The sequence below is a fragment of the Nerophis lumbriciformis genome, linkage group LG17 (assembly GCF_033978685.3).
Source record: "Nerophis lumbriciformis linkage group LG17, RoL_Nlum_v2.1, whole genome shotgun sequence".
NCBI lineage: Eukaryota > Metazoa > Chordata > Actinopteri > Syngnathiformes > Syngnathidae > Nerophis > Nerophis lumbriciformis.
In genome coordinates this window covers 20,355,219-20,370,000 of record NC_084564.2, presented here as the reverse complement: position 1 = coordinate 20,370,000, position 14,782 = coordinate 20,355,219, and positions in this window count along the sequence as shown.

Sequence of the window (14,782 nt, the reverse complement as noted above, 5' to 3'; positions counted from 1 at the left end):
GCCCGTGACGTCACGTCCAGTTGCAGACTTGGCTGGCTCTAACAAGGGATGTAGCGATAAACAGTATTAATTATAACGGCAGTAAAACTCCCGACAGTTAGTATTACTGTCTTAAATGAAAATGATTGGAGACTGTGATTGATTAACTTTGATAAAATGACGGACTGACTGACGCTAGTTTTAATGCTAACATGAAAACAAGTGACATTAACGTCTTTCTGTCTTTAAGAACATATCTAAACTTACAGTATATAAACACATTGCGGTATAAGTAACTAAGATATTCAATTTTACACATTAAACCTACAAGCTGTGCTCTCTTAGAACAGACTAATCAATCCGAGAAATACGAGACATGGGTTTTACAGAGTACAGAGGACTTCCACAATAAATGATGAATAATAATAGATATTATTTGCAACACACTTTTCATTTTGATAAACCTTAAAGTGCTACAGTATGAACCGATATTTAAAACATTTGTTTTCCTCCTTAATATGACCAGATCAAAACGATTTGAGATTAAAATCTCTTTTTATAAAAGTGACCTGGCCAAGGGGGCAGCAAAAACCGGTTTCATAAATAAATAGATCAACAACAAAGTACAAAGTACAAGTACATATACATACATACAGTCATGCATATAATCACGTTTCATCAAACATAAATTAACGTTGTTGCCCTAGGGGAAACTGGGTAACACATGGCACACTGACAAAGCTTAATCTATTTTTACTATAACAATCTACAAGGTTAATATAGCGGTCTTCTCTTTCTTCCCCTACATTTTTCTGCTTTCTTTTGTATTTCTAGTTATCATTATGTATATGTATTGTTGCATTTGAACAACTGTATTGTTGATAACAGAGGTACATTATTGGTATTATTCATTATCAATAGCGCTATTTCTATTGGTATTTGTATTGCTCCATTTGTAGTGTAATAATGCTCATTGTCATTTCTGTATTATTATTTATTTCACTAACTGCTTCTTTGCTATTACTTTTACCATCATATTTGTACATATCCTATTTGCTGATGTTGCTCCATTGTTGTTATTGTTGTGTTTGCTGTTGTTGTTTTTGTCTCTCTGTCTTATCCCCCCTCTTGTTCCCACAATTTCCCCCTCTGTCTTCCTTTTTTTTTCACTTTATATCCCATCCTGGGGGCCCGGCTGCACCAAATGATAATATAAATACATTTAATAAAGTCAAATACAAATATTCGGTCTCGGTCTCCCCTAGAGGGGGGGGGGTTACCCACATATGCGGTCCTCTCCAAGGTTTCTCATAGTCATTCAAATCGACGTCCCACTGGGGTGAGTTTTTCCTTGCCCTTATGTGGGCTTTGTACCGAGGATGTCGTTGTGGCTTGTGCAGCCCTTTGAGACACTTGTGATTTAGGGCTATATAAATAAACATTGATTGATTGATTGATTGACAAATAAGGCAACAAGAGAAGTATCCCACACTTCTCTTTTGTAAAGTAAATTTGTACAGCCGATATGTGCATCGACATCAACTATATGATTTGCTTGAGAAGCTGGACAGGACAAAAAAAAAAAAAAAAAAAAAAAAAAAAGATCAACAACAAAAACAGGAGGAGTCACACACTAGAGTTAAACGTACAAATGACTTGCAACATAAACATAACAATACAAGTTTAGGACTAAAATACTGTCAGTGAAGCATAAGAAACACAAAATATGCAAAATAGTGGGTTTTCTACATTGTGTTTGTTTATTTTATTATTATTTATTTAAAAATATATAAGGATTTCAGTGTTTTTGTACATAACAATATTGCAATCCTTTTTTATTTTTATTTTTTTTAAATACATCCTGTGCAGCCAGTCAGGCAAATTATATTGTTGATGTAGTTGTCCATATCTGCTGTACAGATTGACTTTACAAAAGAGAAGAGTGGGACACTTCTCTTGTTGCCTTATTTGTATTTGACTTTAGTCAATGTTTGATATATTTAATGTTTGACGCAGCTGAACCGGAACAGGAGGGGATAGAAAGAAGAAGGAAAAAAAGGAAGGAAGGGGGGTAAATTGTGGGGACAGGAGGGGGATAAGACAGAGAGAGACAACAACAACAACAAAAAAAAAAACAACATAACTTCTTCAGCAAATAGTATGTATAAAAATAATGATACCAAAAATTATAGGAATAAATAGTTAATGAAATAGATGACAAACATTATTGAACTACAAATGGTTTCACGTCGGGGTCGCATAGTTTTGCGGTGGTCGTTTCCCCAAGATGCAGATGGACGTCAGGAAGCAGGGTGCAGGTAAAAATGTGATTTATTCCAATAAACTGGACAAAAACACCAAAAAAGCTTTGCAATAGACTAGCAAAACAGGAGCAAGAAGATAGTAATTCTAAACTCTTCAAACAAATACCAACGTAAGTGTCGTGTGTGTAAAACTGCCAGCCAGAGTGTTGCGCGAGGCAGGAATAAATAGCTCTCTGATTAGTGATCGGGAACAGGTGAGCGTCCCAACCACTAATCAAAGGCAGGTGGCAAAAATCAGCAAAAAACAAACATACACGGGTGCTGAAACAGAACTAAACAACGAAGGAAATATCAAACTAAACATGACCTGGACATCAGATCATGACAAATGGAGCAATAAAAATACTAAGAGAAAAAACAATATTGATAATGACTAATAATAATAACAATAATCGCTTCAAATGCCACAATACATACATGTAATGATACCTAGAATTACAAAATAAAGTAGATAAAGATGGGGGGGGGGGGGGGGGAGAAAGAGAAGCATGCTATATTAACCTTTTACATTGTTTTGGTGAAATATGTGTGCCGTTTTTTTCAACCCAGTCTTCCTGGGTTAATATATGTTTGATGAAATGTGAATGTGTACATGTGTATGTATGTGTATATGTATGTTTGTACAGTGAATGTGCGTGTGAATGCATGCAACTTGTGTGTTTATATGTATGTATTATGTAATGTTGGGATTATTTTGCTCACAATAACTGATATAAAATGTTCATATCCTTACATTCCTAACACTAACTTTGCCAGCACTCCAGCAACACTGAGAGCGGACTCAGCCAACTGACTTTAGGTACTGTTACAATGTTTTAATGCCAACAAAGAATTTGACTGAGAAAAGTAAAATACAAAGTACTTTACTATGTATTCATTTATTTTAAAATGTTTATTATTTTTGGAGTAAATTGTGAACAAATTCAGAACAGGAAGTGAACCAGAGTGTTGCAGATTGCTATGAAATGGAAACGGGGTGGGATTACATAAACTGTGCTTTTTCCCACTGCTTTTCGAAAATGTTGAAAAGAGAAACTGGAAACTGTCATGTTATAATTGTAGAAATAAAGTCAAACCATCAACAATAATAAAACAAGATATAACAACTGAACAACACTTATCATAATCAGCTCATTTCTAAATGGTCCAATTTAAAAAAGCGTTTTATCATTCAACAAAAATATTTTAATTTTTTAACACACACAAAAGTACTAAAACTTGGTACCGTTGAGTACCGGTATCAATTCCAAGGTACCGGGAATTGGTACCTTATCGGTTCAAATGTGAAATGTACCTAGATAGATGGATAGTACTTTATTGATTCCTTCAGGAATGTTCCCTCAGAAAAATTAAAAAGACCTGTCATGTCTTTTGATCAGGTTTTGTTTGGCTATGTTCTGTTTGGTTTTTGGACTTTTTTAGTTCCTGTTTTTTCACTCCCTTGTTTTGTTTCCATGACAACTCATTGGTTTTACCTGCCGTGCATTTGGACTCACGCACCTGACTCATTTGGACACACGCACCTGTTGTAATCAAGACACTATTATTTAAGCCTGTAGTTGCCAGGTAGTCGGCCTGGCGTTACCCCTGTTACTCCTATGATTACGCGTTCCATGCCATAGTTCCATGCCTTGCCAAGTGAGTTTGTGTTAATTCATGTCACCGTTAGCGAGTTTTGTTTCATATCCATAGTTTACGTTTAAGTGTTAGTTTTTTGTTTCCTGTGTTTAGTTGTGCCTCCGCCTTGTGCGCGCCTTTTGTTTGCACTTTTTTTAGTATGATTAAAACATGTATTTACCTTCACGCCATGTCCGGTCCAGTTGATTTGCACCACAGGAAAACAATCCACGCAGGAAATTGCACGTTAGTCCAAGTCGTGACAGTACCCATCCATATTTGTAACAGGCTTATTGAATTTAGCTGAGACAGGCTCCAGCGCCCCCCGCGACCCCAAAGGGAATAAGCGGTAGAAAATGGATGGATGGATGGATTTAGTTCCTCCCGTTCCTATTGGAACATTGGGCGACGAGTCCCCTCCATTTTCTCCGGTCTCTGTCGCCTGTTCTTGCTCCGTGCCAGCTGACACCCATATCCCTTAGGTTTTCCTTGGCTGTCTGTCTCCACTTCTTTTTCGGCCTCCCTCTCTTCCTTATTCCACCTTCTGGCATCCAGTCCACTGCCACACTTGCCGGTCTCTCTCTTGGCAGTCGGAGTACGTGCCCCATCATTCTCCTTCTCCTTTCGGAGACAATGTCAGACAGTTCTGCGACACCTGCCCTTCTCACCACCTCCTCGTTGGAAATGTGGTCTTTCCAGGAGATTTTCAGGATGGATCTGAGGCATTGTCGGTGGAAGACATCCAGCTTGGTGGTGATACTGGCTGTCTTCATTTACGCCTCACAGGCGTAGGTTGCTGTTAGTATGATCACTGACATGTAGAGGCGTAGCTTGATGGCCGTTGTGATGGCTTTGGACGACCAGATGTTTCGGAGCCGTTGGAACACTCCTGCAGCTTTGCCTAATCTGTTATTGACGTCTTTCTCCATGTCTCCTGTACTTGAGATGTTACTTCCAAGATAGGTGAAGTCGTCAACATACTCTATGTCATGTTGGTCTTTAATGAGTGGTGGAAAGTGTTGTATTTGTCCAACGGCCACGGCCTTGGTCTTTTATTGGCTTATCCGTAGTCCGACTTTTTCTCTGTGTTGGTCATCTCTTGGAGTGCACGCTGAGTATGGCTAACCAGAGTCAGGTCATTCGCAAAGTCTCGGTCGGTTAATCTTCCCCCTCCCTACTTGATGCCAAAGTTTGCCCCGTTGATAGACTTCTTCATCACTAAGTCAATGACAATTATGAACAGCAATGGCGACAGGATGCAACCCTGCCTCACATCGGTCACAACGTTGAAGTCATTGGTTGTGCCGTTGTTAGTTTTGACTCTAGAAGTAGAGTTGTGCCACAGTGATTCCCGGTGGATGCCGTCGGAAGCTTTCTTGAAATCGATGTGATGGGACACAAGTCGGGGATTTTATTTTTTTATGTTTCATTGCTATGCATGTCTTAGTGTTTTCATTGCTGTGGATTTTAATTGCATGTTTTTACACTTTGGAATTTGATTGTATTTTTAATTGCATGTTTTTACACTTTGGAATTTGATTGTCTTTTTAATTGCATGTTTTTACTCTTTGTGGACTTTGCTGGTATTTTAAGACGTTGCCCCTTTTAGCTTGTTGCCCCTGACAACCAAAGTGCCAATCAAACGGCGCCTGAAATCAGACGCACCTGTGGAGCATTAGGACTGCACACATTTAAAGGAGGGAGGAACAGAAGGAAGGGGAACCGGAGAGTATCGACAGGCTTTGCCAAGAGCGTCCGGGTGGACGCCCGCAGGCTGGGAAGGAATCCAGGACTACGCAGCAGACCCCGCAAGCTATCGGAGTGAACCCCAAGAAGCCCACAACACGCAGGGGCAGAGCCTCCGAAGTAAGTGTTGTGGATTGTGGATCTGTGGGGGTGATCAACTGCCTTTGGCTGTGGGCTTGTGGGTTCGCGTACGGCCACGTAGGTCCAACCAGAGACTGGTGAGGAGAGTGGGCGTACTCAATATTTCTACGCGGAACTACTGCAGAGGCAGGGGAAACCCTGCCTTGCGCATACGTGTGACGTCAGCCCTGAGAGCGTCTCCGTGTTTTTATATTATTTTATCCCCGTGGCCTGCCTCCGATTTAATTTGTGTGCAGGAGGACGCCGTGGAAGTGAGCGGAGCCAGGACACTGACCACGCCTGTCGTGGCTGTACGCTCACCTATATTATTGTTTACCAATTGGTTGTTTTTAGTGTTATCAACTTGACTGTATTTTTAATTTGTATTGAATAAATTGTAAATGAGCATCATTATCTTTCCTTATTTTGGGACGGCTGCTCTCACTACATTGGGTTCTTAATATTTACATTTGTTTTAAGCAAAATTTTACTAGATTTTAATATTCCACCACTCGGGTCCATCACAGATGTAATTGACCATGAGGAGTGCTTGATGTTCCTTGCACTGTTCAATGATGTTGCGAAGTGTGAAGATTTGCTCGGAGCAGGATCTCCCCTTCCTAAAGCCAGCTTGATCTTCCCTTAAGATGTTATCCACCTTGTCCTTTAGGCGTTGTAATGAACAAATATTAATATTTATATTTTGATCTATTATTTGTTTTCTTTGAAACAAGAGAGGGAGGCGTCCCCTGCCGACCCTGACCACATGCCCCTGATTGTAACCAAGCATCTTTGTACTGCATTGTTGGAAAAAAAACTAATCCTAAAGCAATGGCCATATGTCACATGTATTCTAAAGTCCCGCATAGGTGACACTTTTCATGCCTCCACTTGAACATTTCAAAGCAAAATGTAAAGGGTTTTTTTTGTAATAATGAAGAATTAGAGCCTAACTCCTGCTGTTTAAGTCTTGTCTGGTCCAGAAGGAGTTCTGTCACATTTATGCCTAAGAAGACAAGTGCTCCCACAGCTCCCTCTCCTGGGTTTTCAACTTCATCCCTCTCTTTGAAGATTTTTTTTTTTTTTTTTTTTTTTGCAGCATCTGCTCTTTTCTTCCTCCCCCAGCCCGCTGCTACATTGCCTCCATGCTTTCCACACTTTGATTGCGTGTATCTCTCATCGGAGGCCTCTGGCTAATTGCATCATTCTAATGGGCTTTTTCATGATCATAGTCTGTGCTAAGTTGATGTCTCACGCAGCCTTATTAATTGCAATTAGTTTTAGAATAGGACAGGAAAAAAGTAAAGAGGAAAAGTGCTGAGGATGATAGCTGGAGTGTAGCAATGGCAATTGTTAATGTTTTCCAATCTTGCTATTTTTTGGACCGTGAGTTTCCATCATGCCTGGCTGTACTCATAATAATGTATTGTCACTAAAAATACAGTAAAAACACTAAAGGCAAACACTCATCGGAAATAATGTACAGTAAAGTGAATTTGTGATAAGCGCCGACAACATAGAACCTTTGTGAACTGTACAATAAATTGTCTGTCATTTAAGTACAGTATATAGTATATATAGCCAAGCTACAGGCATCGCTACTTTTTCAAAAAGGAGCCACGCTACTTGTAGCACGCTACTTGTAGCACGCTCAGGGGCGCCGAAAAGGGGGGGTAAAGGAGACGGATTCTAGGGGCCCATGATAGAGGGGGGCCCAGAGAGGCCCCTAATGATGATGAAATTATAATACAGAAAAAATAATGACACTTTGTTGGGGGCCCTGTAAAGATTCTTTTCATGGGGCTCAAAATCCCTAGCGACGCCCCTGAGCACGCTACTGCCCAACACTGACAGAGATTTTATTCATCTCCAAGAGAAATGTGTCCCAACCAGGGACAGGTGTGTCAAATCAGTGCTCCATCAGGAAGAGGAGAAAACAAGTGGGGAAGGAACACTGAAACCAAAACCAACACAAAACACAGGGAAAAAAATGACAATATCAAAAGTGACAAGACAGAAATATAAGGAAAAATATAAGATTTTTACACTAAAAAAACAAAGGTTACATGCAGGCTGTTTAAAAAAATCTACATACTTTATTTGTTTAGAAAAATGAAAATAAATCAAAAAAGCCCCTCCATCCTTTGTTTTGTCAGTTTGAGGCCCTCAGCAGAAACAGTTTGGACACACCTGACACCACACTGCTCGCACCCCTTTTTTAAAAGTATCATAACTCCACTTTTGAAAATGTACACTGTTAAATGTATGATTTAAAGACAAACCGCATCGCTATATTTTTATTTCCAAAAATAAGCTTAGTAAACCTTATATAGATTCACCGGTCACAACATTAGGTACACCTGCATGCACACTCTCCGATCAATACAGCGCTGCATTTAAAAAGCTGCTCTGCCAGCATTTATGTCACTGCATGTCACACTTCGGTGTTATAGATAACACATAATATTTTATCCTACCTTCTTTGATGACACCGGAAAGTTCAGGCAGCAGTCTCAGTTGACTTGGCTCAGCAGAAGATGTCCACAAATGTACGTCTGTCAATTTGTTCAAACAAAAAGACTATAAATTGCGTTCAGAGGCATCCAAATGAACAAACCTTAATATTGGATGTTTCATAATTTTTTAACATGAGTATCCAAAACTGTAACAACATTTATCCCTCTATCCATTTTCTACCGCTTGTCCCATTCAGGGTGGCGGGGGGTGCTGAAGCCTATCTCAGCTGCATTCGGGCGGAAGGCGGCGTACACCCTGGACAAGTCGCCACCTCATCACAGGGCCAACACAGATAGACAGACAACATTCACACTCACATTCACACACTAGGGCCAATTTAGTGTTGCCAATCAACCTATCCCCAGGTGCATGTCTTTGGAGGTGGGAGGAAGCCGGAGTACCCGGAGGGAACCCACACAGTCACGGGGAGAACATGCAAACTCCACACAGAAATATTGAAGATAAATGTGGGGATCGAACCCATATTTATAAGTCAGAAAAGACCAAAATTATCATAAGTCCCCATTCACACTGCAAAAGCTGTCTTTCTATTTACTCCTTAGACTTAGACATAGACTTTGAAACTTTATTGATCCACAAGGGAAATTGTTCCACACAGTAGCTCAGTTACAATGGATGGAATGGGTAAGGATGGAAAGGATAATACAGGTATGAAGTACACTAAAAATGTACCATAGTAGCAATATAAAATATAACATATATGTAATATTTTCATATTATATATACAGTATTTAATATATACCGATATATTATGTTATATTATATCTTTGTATAATAAACACAATAGATAGATAGATAGATAGATAGATAGATAGATAGTACTTTATTGATTCCTTCAGGAGAGTTCCCTCAGGAAAATTTAAATTCCAGCAGCAGTGTACAGAGTTGAGATCGAATTTAAAAAGTAAAAAGTAAATAATGGGGGTATGAATGGAAACAAAATAGAAAAATATTACAATAAGAATACAAAATGAAAAGCAACAATGAGAATAAAAATATAACAGTAAAATAAGAATATAACAAGAGAAACTAGGCAGTAGTGACCATGTTATGGAAAAGTATTGCACTGTTATTGTTTTGCATCCCCTGTCATCCGAGTACCCTCCTTTCCCTCACTGACACAAACGCCTCCAACTGCATGCCAATAGTTTGGCCGGCTTTCCGGATCAGTTTGTCAATCCGGTTTAAGTCCCTTTTGCTGGTGCTGCTGCCCCAACAAACCACTGCCACAACAGACTGACAAAAGATCTCCAACAGCTTGCTGCACACATTAAAGGACCTAAGACTCCTCAGGAAAAGGAGTCTGCTCATGCCCTTCTTGTATACAGCTTTGCTGTTGTCCTTCCAGTCCAGTCTGCTGTTCAAGTGGACTCCCAGGTACTTCAATCAATCAATCAATCAATGTTTATTTATATAGCCCTAAATCACAAGTGTCTCAAAGGGCTGCACAAGCCACAACAACATCCTCGGTACAGAGCCCACATAAGGACAAGGAAAAACTCACCCCAGTGGGACGTCGATGTGAATGACTATGAGAAACCTTGGAGAGGACCGCATATGTGGGTAACACCCCCCCCCCCCCCCCCCCCCCCCTCTAGAGGAGATCGAATGCAATGGATGTCGAGTGGGTCTGACATAATATTGTGAGAGTCCAGTCCATAGTGGATCCAACATAATAGTAAGAGTCCAGTCCATAGTGGGGCCAGCAGGAAACCATCCCGAGCGGAGACGGGTCAGCAGCGCAGAGATGTTCCCAACCGATGCACAGGCGAGCGGTCCACCCCGGGTCCCGACTCTGGACAGCCAGCACTTCATCCATGGCCACCGGACCTGTGTGTCTCCCCCTCCACAAGGGATAAGGGGGAGCAGAAGAGAAAGGAAAAGAAACGGCAGATCAACTGATCTAAAAAAGGGGGGCTATTTAAAGGATAGAGTATACAAATGAGTTTTAAGATGGGACTTAAATTTAAATGCTTCTACTGAGGTAGCATCTCTAATTGTTCCTGGGAGGGCATTGCATAGTACTGGAGCCCGAATAGAAAACGCTCTATAGCCCGCAGACTTTTTTTGGGCTCTGGGAATCACTAATAAGCCGGAGTTCTTTGAACGCAGATTTCTTGCCGGGACATATGGTACGTAAGTAGTAAAACCTTAAAGTCGCATCTTAAGTGCACAGGAAGCCAGTGCAGGTGAGCCAGTATAGGCGTAATAAGATCAAACTTTCTTGTTCTTGTCAAAAGTCTAGCAGTCACATTTTGTCCCAACTGTAATCTTTTAATGCTAGACATATGTAGACCCTAAAATAATACTTTACAGTTATCGAGACGAGACGTAACGAACACATGAATAATGATCTCAGCGTCGCTACTTGTACTGCCCCACTACTGCCACCTCCCGGCCCTGGATGTTGATGGGCTCCACCGGGGTCATTCTCTTCTTGAAGTCGATGACCAGCTCCTTGGTCTTGTCCTTGTCATGGTTCGCCTGAGACCACTCCCCAAAGTCAGCGATCAGTGTCCTATACTCCAATTCCAGTCTGTCTGCGATACACCCGACCACAGCAGAGTCATCAGAGTATTTCTGCAGGTGGCAAGACCTGGAACTATACTGGAAGTCTGAAGTGTACAGGGTGAACAGGAAATGAGACAGGACAGTCCCCTGTGGAACACCTACACCACTGACCACAGTATCCGACAGGGAGCTCTCCAGTCGCACAAACTGGGGCCTATCACACAAGGAATCAGTGATCCAGGAGACAATGGATTAACTGACACCCATCCTGAGCAACTTGTCACTAATCAGAATTGGCTGAATGGTGTTAAAGGCACTGGAGAAATCAAAGAACATGATCTTCACAGTGCCCCTCCCACCATCCAGGTGAGAGTGAGCACGATGCAGCAGGTAGATACTAAGTACTCCTACTAGCCTATTGATGTTTTTTTTTCCCAATACATTTCTTTATGTCTTTACACAGAAAGTAAACTCAATTTAAATGAAAAACTGTAAGAAAAATTAAAAATCCCAAGTGCCAACATGTAAACGTTAAGGTGTGAATGAATTATCAGTAGTGGTCTTGGAGAAGGATTACTTAAGATCCCCCTCGTCCTACTCCTTTTCAGACATGATGGATTGTGTAAATATAATCAACGTGACACTCTTTAATAGCATTTATTAAAGCATATCTGAAACAAACCCTGGCTATCATCACACTTTTCCACTTTGGCAACATTGGCACCATGCTAATTGTATTAATTTAGATGCTCACCGAGCAAATCCTTAAATAAGTCTCTGTTCATGCCAGTAAACATCTCAGTGTAGCATATAGTGCTTTCAATATATATTGGCACTTCATCGCACTTGGCTGCAGCCATTATCAGCAGCATCCACACAGCAGCTAGACTTGGCCTTCTGAAAACGAGAGGAGGTGTCATCATCGCGCACGCACACTCACACACACACACACACACACACACACACATTGGTAAAGTCTCCTACAGCTGGAGGCTTTTTTCCTTTACCTCCTCTCTGACTCTCACTCTCGTCTTCCTCTGTCTGCAAGACTCGGCGAGATGCTGGCATGTCAGTGCAATTTAGCAGTTCTTTGATCCATGTCCTGGAATTGAATGGCAACAAATTAAGCAAATTATTTGAACCACCCACGGGCCTGAGGCAAGGAGAGTGGGCAAGGGGAGGAGGATGAGGAGGAACTGAGGAATTCTACTTAAGGTAAAGAGGGTTTGGGGGTGACTGCCACAGAAGCAGGATTAATTAATAAAACCTTTTTTTTTTTAAACAAGCTAGCCAATAATTGACTTGCAACAAGGGATACAAAAAACACAGAGCACGTGGAACTAAACACAGCTTATTCCTGGCAGGAAGTCAATTAAAAGCGGAGTGAAAATGCCACACGTGCACCGTTCTTGCCTGTGGAAAGTGTTCTGATAGATATTTTTGGCTGTGAGATGCACTATATTGACAAAAGTATTTGTCCACCCATCCAAATGATGAGAATCAGGTGTCCTAATCATTTGGCCCGGCCACAGGTGTATAAAATCAAGCACTTTGGCATGGAGACTGTTTCTACAAACATTTGTGAAAGAATGGGCCGCTCTCAGGAGCTCAGTGATTTCCAGCGTGAAACTGTCATAGGATGCCACCTGTGCAACAAATCCAGTCGTGAAATTTCCTCGCTCCCAAATATCCCAAAGTCAACTGTCAGCTTTATAAAAGAAAAAGGAAGAGTTTGGAAACAACTTCAACTCAGCCACGTAAACTGATAGAGAGGGGTCAGCGGATGCTGAAGCGCATAGTGCAAATACTTTCTGCACAGTCAGCTGCTACAGAGCTCCAAACTTCATGTGACCTTCCAATTAGCCCACGTACAGTACGCAGAGAGCTTCATGGAATGGGTTTCCATTGCCGAACAGCTGCATCTAAGCCATACGTCACCAAGTCCAATGCAAAGTGTTGGATGCAGAATGTTTGTCTGCTCTTGAATGGGATTGTGCTGAAAATCTTAAATTCCCCTCGGGGATTATTAAAGTATTTCTGATTCTGATTCTGATACATATCAAACACAGCATCAACAGCTTCTTAATATTTTCATGGATAAATGCCCATCGCTTGGACGTTTGTGGCTGCATTCCGCGTAGGCTGTTTCCGGCTTGTGTGATGCGGTTGGGGGCTGACTCCCCAGATCGTCCACTTCTACTTTCTCAGTTCCGGTGGTCGGAGGGCAGGGTTTTGTCCATCTCTGGCTGTGAGTCGTGCACAAATAGAAGAAGTGAAGTGAATTATATTTATATAGCGCTTTTCTCTAGTGACTCAAAGCGCTTTACATAGTGAAACCCAATATCTAAGTTACATTTAAACCAATGTGGGTGGCACTCGGAGCAGGTGGGTAAAGTGTCTTGCCCAAGGACAGAACGGCAGTGACTAGAATGGCAGAAGCTGGGATCGAACCTAGAACCCTCAAGTTGCTGGCACGGCCACTCTACCAACCGAGCTATACCGCCCACATATATATATATATATATATATATATATATATATATATATATATATATATATATATATATATATATATATATATATGTGGACTACTTCAACTGATGATGGGGAGGCTAGTAAGTCAAATTATGCTCGCAACTTAAAACATGACAAAAAACAGCGATAGACAGCCTATATCTTAAAATACTTGATTGTAAATTGAAGAACCACTGTACTATGAGCAGTTTTAATCCAGAAACCGCCACATACAATGTATATGCGCATTTTTTAAATATGGCGTCTTTGTTGCTATATTTAGCATCAAGAATACTTTGCTAACTACGGTAAACAAACTAGATTAGTACATCTCTCATAGGCTGCAAACCTGGATATGGCTATTTATTGCTGGAAACCAAACATTGCTGAACAAGACTTAGAGACTTAGACTAGACTTGGACTTCCTTTTTATTTTCATTCAAATTTGAACTTTACAGCACAGATAAGAACAACATTTTGTTACATAAGCTCATGGTAGTGCAGGATAAAAAAAGCAATAAGGTGCATTAAAAAAAAAAAAATATACAGGTAAAAGCCAGTAAATTAGAATATTTTGAAAAACTTGATTTATTTCAGTAATTGCATTCAAAAGGTGTAACTTGTACATTATATTTATTCATTGCACACAGACTGATGCATTCAAATGTTTATTTCATTTAATTTTGATGATTTGAAGTGGCAACAAATGAAAATCCAAAATTCCGTGTGTCACAAAATTAGAATATTACTTAAGGCTAATACAAAAAAGGGATTTTTAGAAATGTTGGCCAACTGAAAAGTATGAAAATGAAAAATATGAGCATGTACAATACTCAATACTTGGTTGGAGCTCCATTTGCCTCAATTACTGCGTTAATGCGGCGTGGCATGGAGTCGATGAGTTTCTGGCACTGCTCAGGTGTTATGAGAGCCCAGGTTGCTCTGATAGTGGCCTTCAACTCTTCTGCGTTTTTGGGTCTGGCATTCTGCATCTTCCTTTTCACAATACCCCACAGATTTTCTATGGGGCTAAGGTCAGGGGAGTTGGCGGGCCAATTTAGAACAGAAATACCATGGTCCGTAAACCAGGCACGGGTAGATTTTGCGCTGTGTGCAGGCGCCAAGTCCTGTTGGAATTGAAATCTCCATCTCCATAGAGCAGGTCAGCAGCAGGAAGCATGAAGTGCTCTAAAACTTGCTGGTAGACGGCTGCGTTGACCCTGGATCTCAGGAAACAGAGTGGACCGACACCAGCAGATGACATGGCACCCCAAACCATCACTGATGGTGGAAACTTTACACTAGACTTCAGGCAACGTGGATCCTGTGCCTCTCCTGTCTTCCTCCAGACTCTGGGACCTCGATTTCCAAAGGAAATGCAAAATTTGCATGGTTGGGTGATGGTTTGGGGTGCCATGTCATCTGCTGGTGTC